Below are 15,219 nucleotides of genomic sequence, written 5' to 3'. Positions count from 1 at the left end.
TGGCCGTTACTTGACGTCGACAACGACCAACCGCCAGATAGAAATGATGTCATCGTAGGGGGGCGCGGCCGGAGTCCCATGGGGGGCGGGGCATGTCTAATGACTCTTAAAGGGGCAGCGCGCGCCTGGCTTGAGGCTTCCCGCGGGGCCTGGGTATGTCAGGAGTCCAAGGGGGCGCAAGTGGCCCAGTGCACCCCCGGGGGCCGCTCCCGGCTGCAGGGGTTGCAGCCCTTGCCTGCCCAGTCCTGACGCAAGGACTCGTGTGCCAAGGGAGCCAAGCCTTGCCCCCTCCCCGCTGCATCTGCCCCAGGAGGAGGGGGAGCGCCTGCTTCGCCACAGGGGTGTGCTCCTCCTCCTCATGCGTGCCGCCGGCTGGCAGGCAGCAGGGAGGTGCCTGCCTGCTGCCACGGGCCTGGGCCGATCCAGGGCCAGGAGGTCCCAGTGCTGCCCCGGCTGGAAAAGGGGAAGGCCTTTCCATACGAGGTGGGACAGTGGGCTGAAAGCCGCCAAGTAGGGCTCTGAGCCCCCTTTGGGGCTGGGGGCCACTAGGGGCCTATGGCTGATTGCTTGGGACAAACGAAAAACAAAACGGGGCCCAGAGTGAGGCCACGAGCTCATCCCGAGTGCACTGAGGGGGGCACAGAGCAGAGCATGCCAGCCCACGCCCACTGGCCCTCCAGCGCATCCCGGGAGCCACTGAATGCTGCCCAGTTTTGCTCTGCCCCGAGACGTGAATGCGCGAGGGACAGGAAAGCAGCCCTGCAGTCCCGCGGGTCCTCCCAGCCAGAGCCTCCTTCCTGGTCTTATAGGGCATTTGTAGACGTGCTTGGGCCGCTGCAGCGCCAGGCGCTTTTGGCACATGCGTTTGTATAAATGGCGCAATGTGTGTCAGCACAGAAAATGGCGGTGGTGCGCTTTTGAACTAAAACGCATGGAAGGTGTTTTAGTTCAAAAGTGCACCCCTGCCATTTTGTCGAAGCAGACAAATGTATGTGTATAAATGGCCACAGATGGTCAGCTTGGCCAGAGCCAGGAAGAGGTTGACCAGGAGGCCCCAGGACTCGGTGGGGGAATGGGAAGGGAAGAGAGCGCAGAGGGGACTTTGAGCACAGAGGGGAAAGGAAAACGCTTACCTGCTTCTAGACTTCCATCCCTGGCTGCCGCTGGGCTGGCCTGGTTGGAGAGGTGGGGTGTGGCTACACCACCATCCCCACTCCGCATCCTCCCCGAGCAGCTCTCCTTTGTTTCACAGCCCTCCAGACTACTGCTTGTTCTAGCTGAACACTTGGCTCAGGCACGGGAATATTCACCCAAGTGAACCAGCATGTGGGTGTGACAGCAACTGGCAGCAAAGGGTCGGAGGCTGTGTCAGGATACCCAGAATGGCTAGGTTTTCTGTTATGCATCCAAGCGATGGGCACGTTATCCATATATTCCTGTAGTTATCCATGACTACAAAACTAAGAAACCAATGTTTTGGACTATTTTTGCCTCGTTCCATGTATTAAGTATTTAAAAAATTAAAATTAAAGACAACACACACATAATATGTAGCAAATTAGTGCACTTTCCAATACAGTTCTTTTAGTTTTTACTTTGATCTTGAATTGGATCCTACAGCCCTGAGCACCTGGCAAAGCTTCTAGTTTCTCTTTAAGGGGGGGGGGGAATGTGTATTGTGTTAGAGGTGATGACACCATCTCACCCCCCTTTTCAAAATCCTCTGTTCTGCCCAAGGGGTGTGGCAAGGAGCCATGCAGAGATGGGGACACAGGCTTGTCTGTCTGACCATGCTCATCCCCACAGGGCAGGGGGTGGGGGGTTTGGGAGGTGAAGTGGGGAAAAAGCAGTAAATGGCAGTGGTGTAGCAAGTTACCACCTGTGGGCCTTTTCAAATAGGCTTGCCCCTTCCCCAAGCATCTCTCAGCAAGCCTGATTAAAATGCAGTCTTTAAACCTGCTGGCTTTTGCTACCCAGAGCATTTTTCAGCATGCCACAGTAATATTCAGTCTTTTAGCAAAATAAAGCAAGTAAACAAAAAACCTTGTTATCCTGGACACTGGAAGGGGTCTGCTGTGTTTTCCACCTTCCTATCCCAGGCTTGCCCTCCTGGTAGTCCCGAAATTTCCGGTCTCTGATGCTCCTTTTCGGTATCTCCCTCTGGTTCTGCTTGCTTGAGTTTTTGATTCCCAGGGAGCCACTCCCTCATGAGCCTTCCTAGAGCTGCAGCCTTTCAGCCAAGCTAGCTGTCTCCTCTTAAGGGGACAGGCCACCCTGTTACAGGTGGCTATGCAAGGTTCATGTCACCACCAATGGATCCCTAGACCTAGCTGTGATCCACAAGTGGAAGGGCAGGAGCAGTTGCCAGGCACAGAGCAAAGTTGCACATTACACTTAGATACTTAAAAGGTGAGCATCCACATGTTAAAAGCTCATTAACTCATGCTAAGTGCCCAAAGAGCATCTCAAAGTGACGCCCCTTCAGGTGATGGTGCCCAGCTTGTGTCAGGGTAACTTCAGTCTACTCCATGGAGATAAAACAAGCAATCTACATTCCTCCAGCATCCCAGGATGCACCACTCCCAGCCCCCCCCCATCAGGGATCAAGCCCAGGTGTCTTGGCTTCTAGCTATGCCCCTGCTGCCAGCCCCCAGTGGTGAGTCAAGTGGCAAGAAACAGTATTAACCCCTAACATGCGACTGCTCTCAGCACATTCTAACTTTAACACCACTTTGTATGCCACAGAGTTAGTATGATCTAAGTGCAATGTGTAACTTCACACACAGACATACTGTAGCCTGGCGCAGCACGGGTTTTACCTCCACCCCAAACCAGTCCCTGGCATTTGATGCTCCTCCACTCCTCATCCTGCCACTGCCTGTTGGCTTGGGGTCCACACACAAGTTCTGAGTGGGGAGTCCTGGGGTGCACAGGAAATCTTGGCAGCACCTGCCCAGGGTGGCTGGAGAGCTCAGCTCTGGATTCCTGCCATAAAGCAAACATCAGATATAAGCCATGAAAAAGCAGCACAGTTTTATACTGCCTGTGCCATGGCCACAGATTTGGGGTATTCATGGTATGACAAGGGAAGAGACATCCGTTTGCTTACGCTTTGTGCCTCCACAAATTCTTGCGCCACAACACAAAGGTGACGACACCCATTTCCAGCCTGCCATCACATCAGTCCAGGTCATGCCCCTTTCTGACCTAACCTAAGCTAGTCTAGACATAAAGGGAAGTGATGTGAGTGGTGGTATTCTTGGAGAGTCCCAGGTTTGTCGGCAAGTCATAAACATTTATCTTCCTCTTCTCCCATTTTTCCCTGAAAGCCCCAGAAGAGACAAGAGGGTGAGATTGTCCCTCCTCCCTTCACCAATAGTTTTAATAGGATTTTAACTGTGGATTTCAAAGCAATTGGCAAATGGACTGAACATGTTCTACATTTCACAGACCAAGCAAAAGAGGTGACTTCATCTCCCAAGACTATGCAGCAAGTCAGTGGCAGAGTGAAGAGCAGAGGCCAGGTTTCTCCCTTCCTGACCAATATCCTTGCCATTACGACACATGCCTTCCTTACAAGGACAAGCATACTCTATGGGTGCCAAGGGAAAAGTTGTCTTTACCTTTGTCTTCATTCTTAGCACCAACTAACTGGTGAGTAGTTTGGGACAGTACAAGTTGTTTGTACATCATGTCCTGATTGTATATTTATAGTTTTTAGCCACTGGTTTCTCCATGGGGAATATATCCAGAGGGTCAGGTGAATATACTTACATAATGTTTTTGAAAAAATCATGGTTTTGCTAGTTTGGAGCTGTTCAACAGGCAGCCTGCAAGCTGCTTCGGGTCCTCATACATGCTAGGGTCAGAAGGGACCTCAATAGATCATCGAGTCCGACCCCCTCAGGCTCCCAGTCTGGGCATTGCTCCCCACATCACTGTCCTGCTGCTGCCACTGGATTGTCCAGGCTTCCCCTCCCCTCTCCAACTTTCATTTCCTGCCCCTACCCCTTGGGGTGGAGAGGTGTGGTATGGTGCAGTGTGTGCAGTGAAGGAGCTTGCAGCATGGGGGGACCCAGGGCTCCTGCATGACACTGGTGCAGTGCAGGAGAGGGACGCAGCATGTAGCCCATGCAGCACATGGCCCAGGTGTGTGCAGCCCATGCATCAGTTGAGGTCGCCTGTGGCCCCCAGCCACTCAGAAGTTGGACAACTCTATACTAGGCCATCAAGTTACTGAGCTGCAGCACCCCCTGCTATTAAAACACCATGCCTTCTCTGGGTTGAAATGGCTCATTATACCTAATTGTGGGCCAGATCATCCTCTTCCATGGTAAAAAAAGAAGAAAGCCTATTCCTCACACAGCAGTTCCCCTACCTCATCCCAGAAGGACAGGTGCTGCCTATGCCTTGCAAAAATAAATTGCTTCTAAACCTGGTGGATCGAGGGAGAACAGGAGGTGAGAACCATCCACTGAGAGGAGCTGGGATCCAGCTAAAAGCTCTGTCCTCCAAGCAGTAATTTCCTCAAGTGGCAGTTCCCTGAAAAAAGTTAATATATGGTCTTAACTTTTCCAGTGAAGTTAAACAGCAGGGAGAGAGTGACATGGTGCATGTCCCACCTGTCCTGGCTTACCATACCCCTATCTCTGTTCCACAGGCCCAGCTAGGAAGTGCTCTGTCAGGTCCTGAAATGTGGAACACTTCTACAGAAACATCCATACTCCCTTCCTATATGGGAGACGATAGATCCACATATGGATAGGAAGAGCTGTCCCTGTATGCTTTTGTCATCTGAAGTAGGTCAGAGTTGAGACAATTAATTCAGAATGCAGTAGTTTAAGGCAGATTTGAGCCCAACTCTTCAGAGATAAAAGATGTTAGAGACTGTAATTAAAAACAGTTATACGTATGTCTGTTTGCTCCTCTGAAGCTGTTATGTAGATGTCTGAAATTTAAAAAAATCAAGTTATTCTAATAGAAAAATTAGATCTTTCACCAAAGAATATTGACTAAACTGTGCGTCCAACTTGGACTATAAACTATTTGGGGCAGCAGTTGCCCTTTGTTTGTACAATCCCAAGAACACTGTCACTGCTCAATAATGAATGCATTATTTTACCGTGAAAGACAAAACTGAATGTGAAAGGAATGAACCACATACATGAAATGAACAAAAGTCAATACAGTCAAAAGGTAAGGCAGTTTTAATTTCATCATGCTGCTGATGTTGTTACTAATCATAATTGCTATTTATTGCCATTTATTATTTCTGCAGTTACAAAGATATTCATGGCACTTGATAAACATGCAAGGAAGGGTGACTGCCAAAAAAACATAAAGTCCTCATTATGCATAATAACAAAAGAGGAGTGAATAAAGGATAGTATATATGAAGCACGAGATTTTTTTTCAGCAGAGTTGTGGCAGCATTTTGTTATTTTGAAAGGTTATTAGTCTATTAAAAATGTATATTGTCATGTGGACTAATTTAATGTATATTGAACAAATATGAATAGGGCCTCATATAGGGGAACTCAGCACATCATGTAGATAGCTGCATCAAGGTTTACATTCAATACAGAGAGAATCAGTGGAATAATATGTAAGTGCAATGGGGATTGTTCCAGTTGCATTTAAACACCTCGGCCAAGATTCTCATCACAAATTATTATAAATGCAATAATGAAGTTACTCTGGATATATACTCAGTTGGGTAAGGATGGAATCTGACCCCCAAATTTTTTATTTTCCTAATTTTGGATTATGTGACAACCTTCTGGATGTTTTAACCTTTATTAATAACCTTCACTAACTTGGCACAGTTTTGCATTTATTTTCCATTCTATTTTTAAGGAAATAAGGAAGAGAAAAAGGAAAGAACTAAGCTAAGAAGCGTATTTAAGTGTGCTTAAACTTAAAGGCCACGTCCAAACGTGCATGGATGTTTGGTTCCCCAGGAACAACTAGCAGCTGTACACCTTGTGCCACTACTAGTTGTCCCTGGGGAATGCCTGTGCCATGCACACTCTGGCATGCAGCACATTACCCAGGGTGAGGAGGGGAGGCTGGAGCGAGCACTGTGCTTTCTTCTTCAATTTTGCTGTCCATTAGCCATCCCCTGGTAATGTCTCTCTTGTATTCCACAGCCCTACAGCCCTACAGACATACATTTAACTATATTATTAACTACAAGACTAATTAAACATTATTTTTACTTGTTTGCCTAGTTTGTTGTACTTTTTTCAAACTTTACATGTAATCTAGCAGACTAATAGACATTTCAAAAGTTATATTTGTTTTTGCTTTGATTTTAAACTCATTAATATATTGCTATCCACCCCTTTCCCCAAGCATATTAGTAAAGTATCTAGTTTCTTTTTAACTGGAGAAAAATATATGTTGTGTTATATGGGATGATGTACCACACCATCTGCACTCCCCGTTATTAAAATCCTAGATCAGCCCATGGATAATTCCACATATATGATATAAAGTGGATTTTTTTTCCTGAATTAGTCATCACTAGTTGGCTAATTTGCTGTCATCAGTACAGCAGAAATCTGTCTTAAAGAGTGATTTTTAGGGTGGAGAGGGTCATGGCCTATTAAACTAGTCAAGGGGGATTGTTTCAAGCAAAAGAAGCAACTAGTTTTTCTTCTTCTCTAAGGACTTCAGGCTGGAAGCCAAGTTATTTGCTTCAGCTGTTTCAGTTGGGTGGACAATAATATTCAATTTAATTTGAGGGGCAATGATTTTGGTGGTGATATCTTTCATTCATTTAGTGTTAAGTTCTTCTGCACAAGAATCATATTGTGGGCTATAGACATGGTCAGTGACTGACAGACCATATGGGTTAGTGGAGATTACAGAACTAGCAAAAGCCTAAATTATAAATGATATGCGCTTAAGCTGATATATAATCAATATGATTATATTTAAATCACAAGCAGCAGCATCCTGAGGAAGTAGAATAAGAAGCTGTTAATCTAGCCTTTAATATTAGACTTGGTCAAGAATTAAAAACTGCTTTTTGAAAAGGTGTGTAACAGCAGCTAGAAGTAAAAATTGATGTTTTGTTTTGTTTTGTTAACCTGTTGTATGTTATAATCAGTCTATTGAGCAAAACATGGCAAGTAGCATTCCCAAATGGTGAGGGAAAGAGATAAGAAGTCCTCCCTCCCCAGACTATACTTTTCTCGGGGACGCAGACCCCAGCAAATTGGCATCTTCCAAGTCCATAGGAAACCTGGTTCAGTCTAGTTCCTAAAGTTTCAGTGAAACAAATTTGAATGACACCAATCAGAATATTTTTTTAAAGCCACATCTAAATATTGGGTGTAAACAGGTGAATGAATCTGTGGGGAAGACCTTTGCAAAGTCAAGACAACCTTCTTCCTCCCTCCTGTGCCTCCTTCAGCCAGCACAGGTGAGAATCTGTATTGTGCTGTTGCAGGTAGCCAGAGAGACATAGAGACAAGTGCTTATTCTTATGCTTTGGGTGTAATCAATAAAAAAGTTGGGCTATACACCTCTCTCTTGCTTCTTTATCTGTCTTGGGTGGTAGTAGTGCTATACCAGCTAAGAGGGAATGGTGGATCACTGGGACATGTGAGTATATCTTGACTTGGTTTACAAAAGGGGTGATCAGTAAGGGAATTATAACTGTCCCTGAATTCTGGGTCTAAGCTTGCAAAGATGTCCTGGTCATAAACAATCTGTAGTCTTGTCTCTCAAAAGACTGAATAGTACATGGTTTTTGGTAACAATATCTTTATAGGTGCCTGTCCAAGGACCTCGGTCTTAGATGAGGCCTCTGGATGGGAGCACAGTACAATGAATATGAAGCCCCATATAGGAAAAGGAGGGTTTGTCTTTAGCACTCATGTAACTTGTAACTCAAACACCTGAATCAATTCATCTCAAATTAAACAAAAAAAAACCTGTCAGAGACCAATCCTGCATAACTTCAGCCAAAAGAAATCCGTTTGAGGAAGGTATAATTACCTTTCAAGAGGTGGTGAGGCTAGAGTTCAGGCTTTGTAATTACAGTGTTTGACACCAATGAACATAATAAATTATTGATTAAAAAAAATTATAGTTTGGGTCATTCTCTAGTCCTGCCTTTAGGTGGCACCAAACTCACATTGCAGGTGTGTCAGACTACTGATATCTGAACACAGCTTCAGTGAATTGCACAGTGAGAAAAATAGTAGGAAAGATTTTTCTCCCCCAGTAATTTATATTATTTCTCAATGAAGAAATGTTTCTTTCTTGTTCCCATGGTCTGCCATCCTAGCATTGTCTCCTGGCTTCCAGTTCTGCCCCTTCAACTCAGTGGCAGTATGGAGGGAGACCAAAAGGTCCCATTCTCATACTAACATTCCCCACATAGCTTGAGGAGAGACGTTTTTCAAATGTTCTCATAGATTCATAAATTCATAGAAGTAGGGTCAGAAGGGACCTTGTAGATCATCAAGTCTGATCCCCTGCCCTGGGCAGGAGAGAAACCGGGCTCAAATCACCTCAGCCAGGTAGACATCAAGCCTCCTCTTAAAGACCCCCAGGATAGGAGCCATCACCACTTCCCTTGGAAGTTGGTTCCAGATCCTAGCCGCCCTGACTGTAAAGTAGTGCCTTTGGATGTCTAGTCTAAACCTAATCTCTAACAATTTTTGGCCATTCCTTGTTACCCCGGGGGGTGCTCAGGGGAACGGGGTCTCTCTCAAACCCTGCTGGTCCCCCCTGATGAGTTTATAGATGGCCACCAGGTCCCCCCTCAGCCTTCTCTTGCGAAGGCTGAACAGGTTAAGGTCCCGTAGCCTCTCTTCATAGGGCCTGCCCTGCTGTCCCCGGATCATGCTGGTGGCCCTCCTCTGGACCCTCTCAACGCTGTTCACATCCCTCCTGAAGTGCGGCGCCCAGAACTGAACAAAGTACTCTAGCTGTGGCCTGACCAGTGTCACATAGAGGGGGAGGATCACCTCCTTGGCATTGCTTGAGATGCATCTGTGGATGCATGACAAGGTACGATTAGCCCTACTGACTGTGACCTCACATTGTCGGCTCATGTTCATCTTGGAGTCAATAATGACTCCAAGACCTCTTTCTGCCACCGTGCTCTCAAGAAGGGAGTTTCCCAGATTATAAGTGTGCTGATGGTTCCCACTGCCCAAGTGCAGCACCCTGCACTTGTCAGTATTGAAACCCATCCTATTTTCGTTAGCCCACCCCTGTAACCTGTCCAGGTCCTGATGGGTCCTGCTGTAATCTGTCCTTCCCTGCTAGCTTGCCCACCTCACCCCAAATCTTGGTATCATCAGCAAATTTAAACAGGCTGCTTTTTACCCCATCGTCCAAGTCACAAATAAAGAAATTGAACAGTGCGGGCCCAAGGACCGAGCTCTGGGAGACTCCACTGCCCACTTCCCTCCAGGTCAAAAAAGACCTGTCCACCACTACCCTCTGAGTACGACCCTTCAGCCAATTTGCAATCCATCTGACTGTGTAGGCATCAATGCTTTTCTAGGTGAAGCTCTGAAGCTCTGCTTCCTTGATGTACATACATTATATCCAACCTCTAGTTATCAAGCCATCTGGCAGCAGGGTCTAATGGATAGGGCACTAGAGGACAACATAAGAGCCTGTGAGCATGTCTACATGGTGACAGCAATGCATTCCAGCAGAAAAGTCCCCAAGGATAATCTATCCACCTGCTCCTGTCCACATGCCAGTGAGGCTGCTTTCAGGTTGTCTCCAACAGCCACTTTCAAGCACACTGGAGACCAAGGTGTAAATAGCAGCTGCAGAAAGATACCTCAAAGAGGCCTCACTGGCATGTGTCCAGGGTTGGAGTGTATGAGTGGGAGTAAGTGGGCAGGGTGTGCTCAGAAGCATCTCTGCTGTAACACTAGCATCACAAGGTAGACGCACCTTTTGGTCAGTCATTCTCATTCTCATTCTCCCTAGACTCAAGGTGCCCCTTGGAAAATGCCAGCTCTTAGCTTTCACATATTTCCTGACTGCAGTTCTTCTGTTGCAAAGCATGCAGAAAGACCACAACAATCAGAATGGTTTTGACATTATGGATGCTGATTTGAAATCTCTGGGTTTATCCAGTGAACCGTGTAGGTGTGTGCCCACCTACCAATGCGAATATTGTGCAGCATGCTATGGCACCCTAGCTGAGAATCATTGCCTTAGGTTCTAGCCTTGTCTGTCACTGACCATACTATGTAACCTTGGGGAAATTTCTGGCATCCAACAAAGATAGTGACTTCATTGTAAAATTCTTTAAGATCCATAAGTGAATAGTACTAAGCAATATTAGTGCAATGACATGCTGAGCAACTACCATTCTTACAGATCTGAGGGGACCTCTGTGCACTATATAGGGATTACATTTTCTAGGCTTAGGAGAGCAGACCTTTCTGCTTATTGAAGCATGCAGTGACAGTAAAGCTTATACCAATCTGAACAGACAAAATTGGTACATGGAAGCAAATGACCACTATAAGAGAAGCAGGGATAAAATGGGCAAAGGTGTGGGGAGCAAGTAATTCCAGCCTTTGGAACCAAGAAGCCATCAATCACCCTCTGACAGCAAATCAAAGTAACATGCTCATTCTTTACTCAAGCCCAGGGAGAGAGGTGGTATGTAGCAGCTATTTTGCATAAGTCAATGCACTAAAGGAGGGCCATCATCCTCTGTGATCTTTAGTTGTAGTGGCAGGAAGAAGGCAAGGAAAGGGAATAAATAGGAAGGGAGGCCAAATGCTCCTTCTTCTGCTTCTTTTTATTCATCACATTGCTAGAGCTCTAGACATTTGTATGAGGGTGTTTCAGATAGTATGCGCAATTTTTAAATACAACCATTTTGTCTGCACCGAGTGGGAAACTACACAGCAGTGGGAACACCGATAGCTGCATTGTCAAATGCACTAATTGTTTATGACTATGTGGAGAAGTGATGTAGCCCAGTAAATGACCATTGCAAAGTGGTTTTATTTTGAAATTGCTGTTACTTTCTGAAACCCCCTTGTAGAGCCACAAACTCTGCCTTGAACCACTAAAATGTGTCCCAGTCTCCTGATGGCTAGTGTGTGTTGTCAGCCAGGAACCATCCCCTATGTACCATGGCCAAACAATGACAGGGAACACTGCAAGCAGAGCAGGAAAAGGAAGGTGTCAAATGAAACAACTTTCTACAGGTACTATAACATGATCTCCAGTCCTCCTAGATCAACATTCATGACTAGCATAGGTAGATACCACTTCCATCACCTTCAGTGGAATTGCATGTGCTTGTTCCAGGACTGACTTTGGTTTCAACCTAACAGCAAATCAGAGCAAATCACATTTGTTTTACATAACTACTGGGCACATGTACATGAGACGCTTCGAGAGCAGCAGACTAATTCTACTGCGCATTAGCATGATGGGCTACTGTGCATTAACATCACAAAAAGACCATTTGTTTGCGCTAATGCTTAGTCATACTGATTACAGCTCATTAAGTTAGTACCTGTCATTATAGGTATTATAGATCATTACAGTGCATTAATGAATGTATAGACACACCCAGAGATGCTTAATGTGCAGTAGCCTAATAAAACTGCACAGTAGCATGCCAGAGAAAAAACGTGCTAATACTCTATTGTGCAGTAGTATTAAAACTCTTAGTTTGTATGCCTAACAGTACTCTAATGTTGTATGGCACCCTTGAAAGGATCTCAAGCCAACCCAGGGTTCCATGGTGCCCTGGCTGAGAATGCTGAGATGTTACGCACCGATCATTAGAAGCCACTGGATATGCTAAACCCACTTCAAAGAGGCATATAAATGCATCCCTTCATGAGCCTAAATTGTTAGCTGTACTTGAAGGATGCAAGTGTTAGGCCCAGTTCAAGAAAAAAATCTAAGAATGCCAGTCTTGTCAACTACTGACCTCTCTCCAATACCCTTTGGATTCTACGTATTTCCTTGATTCCTCTCAGTGTGAGTTGAGATTTAGGTGTGGAACTGAAAATGTATCACTGAGAATATCTCAGTGATAGACAAGAACACAATTCTCAGGCTGATTTTACTTGATCTTACAGCAGCCTTCATTAGTGGCAACATCAAAGTGTTGTCAGCTTGCCCGAGGCAGCTTGCTCAAATGACATAATGGCCTTTTATTGAGCTGACTATTTGCTCTGCAATGTCTCAGAGGACAGGAGGGATTATGCTTGTTCTCCCAAAGGGCCCTCAAACTTCAAGCAGTCATTTTGTTATTTTGCTGTTTAACATTATACCAAGTCGCACAGAATAACTGTGAAACATTTGGACTATGGCATCATCAACTCCCAGTAATTTGGATGCTAATATGCAATAGTCAGGGGAATATGTTTATGTCCAGTTGCAAATTCCATGTGGTTTTATAAACATGATTTGTACCTGAAAAAGTCATTAGAGATTAGAGATGCTCTGTTCCAGGTAGCAGAAACCTGGAAAAGAGAGAAGCTAGTCTGGAAAGGCATGACAAAGAAATCATAGGCCATGAGCAGTGAATGTCTCTCACCTACTTGAATAACAGCATTTCTGCCAGCACAGAAAACTGTTTCTGTTTTTTTGGGGGGTGTGGGAGTGCATGGAGAGGTTGGGATGGGGCAGGGAATGCAAGTCTTCTCCAGCCTAAGCACATGTTTAGAAGAGCTGTAGTTTTTCCTTCAGGTGGCCACCCAATAGCACAAAGTCTGTGTTAAGCTCTGTAAGCAGGGAGAGTAGAGTCTATTTATTTATCATCCAAGAGAGACAACTGGCGATGTGGGGGCAAGAAGGGCTTTGTCTTCTCCCCAAGAACTTTCAGGATCGGTGAGTACTTAGGGGAAGAGGAACTAACAGCATTTCCTGCCAGACTGGACAGGTCTACACAAAATAGAGTGAGCGTATATCAGCACACAAAGGCATATAGAGAGCCTTGAGAGGTCCAGAACTGGTCTCAGGATTTTGGGCAGTTGGATTGGAGAGTCCCACATCTTGAAAAAACGAGTGACAGATGGGACACTAGCACCTCAAGATACTGTCCAAGAGGCCTTTGTTCAGAGGCCACAGCTAGTTCAAAAGCACATAGGATCCAAAGGATGGGTTTGATACTGTTGACTGATGACCATTCTCTGGAGGACTCAGCAAGGGCAAATAAGAGTTGCTATACCAGTAGTCCAGTGACTTCAGCATCTTATCTGTGACCTGAATGTAGTAAAGTACCTAACCATGCGAGGAGTTCAGCTGAAGTCATTTAGAGTACCTATGTGTTTGAAATGATGTATCACAGGGGTGGGCAAAATGTGGCCCGCGGGCTGGATGTGGCCCGCCAGCCCATTCTATCTGCCCGCGGGGCCCCTAAAAAACGTAGAAAATTAATATTTAGCTGCCCCTGGCTGCCTGTCATGCGGCCCTCGATGGCTTGCCAAAACTCAGTAAGTGGCCCTCTGCCCAAAATAATTGCCCGCCACTGATGTATCAGGATCCCTGGATCAGGTTCCCTAGCCAGAACAAGATGACCAGAACTCAAATCATTCTTTCAGTTTATGAACACTCTCCAAAAATAATCTTTCCAGTCCTTTATCAAGGGTCCTCTTCCTTGTGGCCTCCTCTCCAGATTCACCATCCTTTGCAGCCCTGACTTCTCACTCAGGAGACAACTCTCCCTAGAAATGCAAGAGACCCGACGCTTTCTCTTTTTTCAGCACATTGACTCCTTGAATGACCACAAGCCTTATTTTAAGTCACCTGATGGAAGCGTGACTGCTGGACTCCTGAAGAGATGGGCTAGGCCTGGCATTAGTATAGATGAGTTATAAATCCCCTCAAAGTTCATCCAGTGACCCTTTCTAAAAGGGAAATCCCTCCTAAACCTGTGAGGTGGTGGTTGGCTTCTGCCCTCTAATGTGGGACTTATAGTCTTTATAATTTTTTTAACCTATTCTTGTTATAGTAGGGTTGGCACCTTATGGACCGACTTATCCAGAGAGGCACGAGCTTTCATAAATTACAGCCTACTTCATCAGATGCTATGAAGTCCATCCAAGGATGAGCCATTCATAGCACCTGACAAAGTAGTCTGTACCCCAAAAAAGCTCATGCCTCTCTGAACAAGTCAGTGACACCCACCCTATCTTGCCTTGTCTAACTGCATACTAACACCACTAGCTCACTCTCTATCTCATTATCATGTTTAGTTTTTTCAGTCCTACTGAAGTCACGGTCTCCAGGCAATCAAGTATCATTAGACCCACAGAATAATAATGCACTATATAAAAATGTATTTCCTTTTATGTGGTTACCGTTGCTGTCTTTCTACTGATACCTCCTTGTTCTTGTATTCTAAGTAGGTAAAAAGAAACGTGTCATTTATTCTTTCCAGACATGATATACCTCTATCAAGTCACCTTCTTTAATCCCTTTTAGTCCCTTCTTTAAACTTAATTCTCTTTTTTTTCAGTCTCTCCCTATATAGCTGTCTACAACAGGATTTTATCAGGTTTTTCTATTTAATAGGATTTTAATTATGTTTTTGCAAAATCTGTTGTAGATCTAGTTCAGAAAGGATGCAAACATCTGTTCCTAGTTCCTGACTAGGAACAGGTTTTAAAATTATGTTAGTAAACATGTATAGAGCATGATTTTAAATGCCAGCATAGATGAGCCTATGGAGAAGACTTTTCATATTTCTATACCCAATCTCCTTGGTCAGGGTCATCTTCTTGTTCTATTTGTGCAGCACCTAGGCCATAGGGTCTCAGGACTCCTAGGTGTTACCACAACAGAAATAATATTAATCATTTTCATCAGTAGTCTCTGCGCATTTCTGTGTTTGCAATATTTTATTAAGAGGAGATGACCAAAATTGAGCACACTATTCAAGGTGAGGGCACGCCACTGCTTCATATACATGAAATTCAACATTCAGTCTGAAAGCAAAACATCTATACCTTAACCCATATAAGGCAGATGCGATGTCTGTTGGAAAGAGAAGCATTTAGAGGTATGGGCAGGAGCTAGGACTGTGACATATATTCAAAAGTTATTTCTCTGCCTTTTTACCAAAAAGGCACCATTTCAGAATCCCGGCCTCTCCTAGGTAGGGGTTTCAGTTGAAGGAACCCATCTTGCTAAGAGGAGGGAATTTCAGTCTGTTAAAGCCTGAGTTTAGCAACCTTCTTAGCAGGCTGCAAAACA

At 45.1% G+C, this 15,219-nt stretch overlaps 1 long non-coding RNA gene across 1 annotated transcript in view; it reads left to right on the top strand.

Moving 5' to 3' along the window:
- Positions 1-47: 47 nt before the first annotated feature.
- The window catches only part of LOC112550934, a 36,456-nt gene continuing 21,284 nt past the window's right edge, over positions 48-15,219 (top strand). Inside the window, exons 1-2 of the long non-coding RNA XR_003095018.1 lie at positions 48-483; positions 3,451-3,654. This is a non-coding gene — a long non-coding RNA (uncharacterized LOC112550934). The remainder of the gene's footprint in view (positions 484-3,450; positions 3,655-15,219) is intronic.

Source organism: Alligator sinensis, unplaced genomic scaffold (assembly GCF_000455745.1).
Source record: "Alligator sinensis unplaced genomic scaffold, ASM45574v1 scaffold215_1, whole genome shotgun sequence".
NCBI classification, from domain to species: Eukaryota; Metazoa; Chordata; order Crocodylia; family Alligatoridae; genus Alligator; species Alligator sinensis.
The sequence above is the reverse complement of the archived record's forward strand: the minus strand, read 5'-3'. Positions and strand labels throughout refer to the sequence as shown.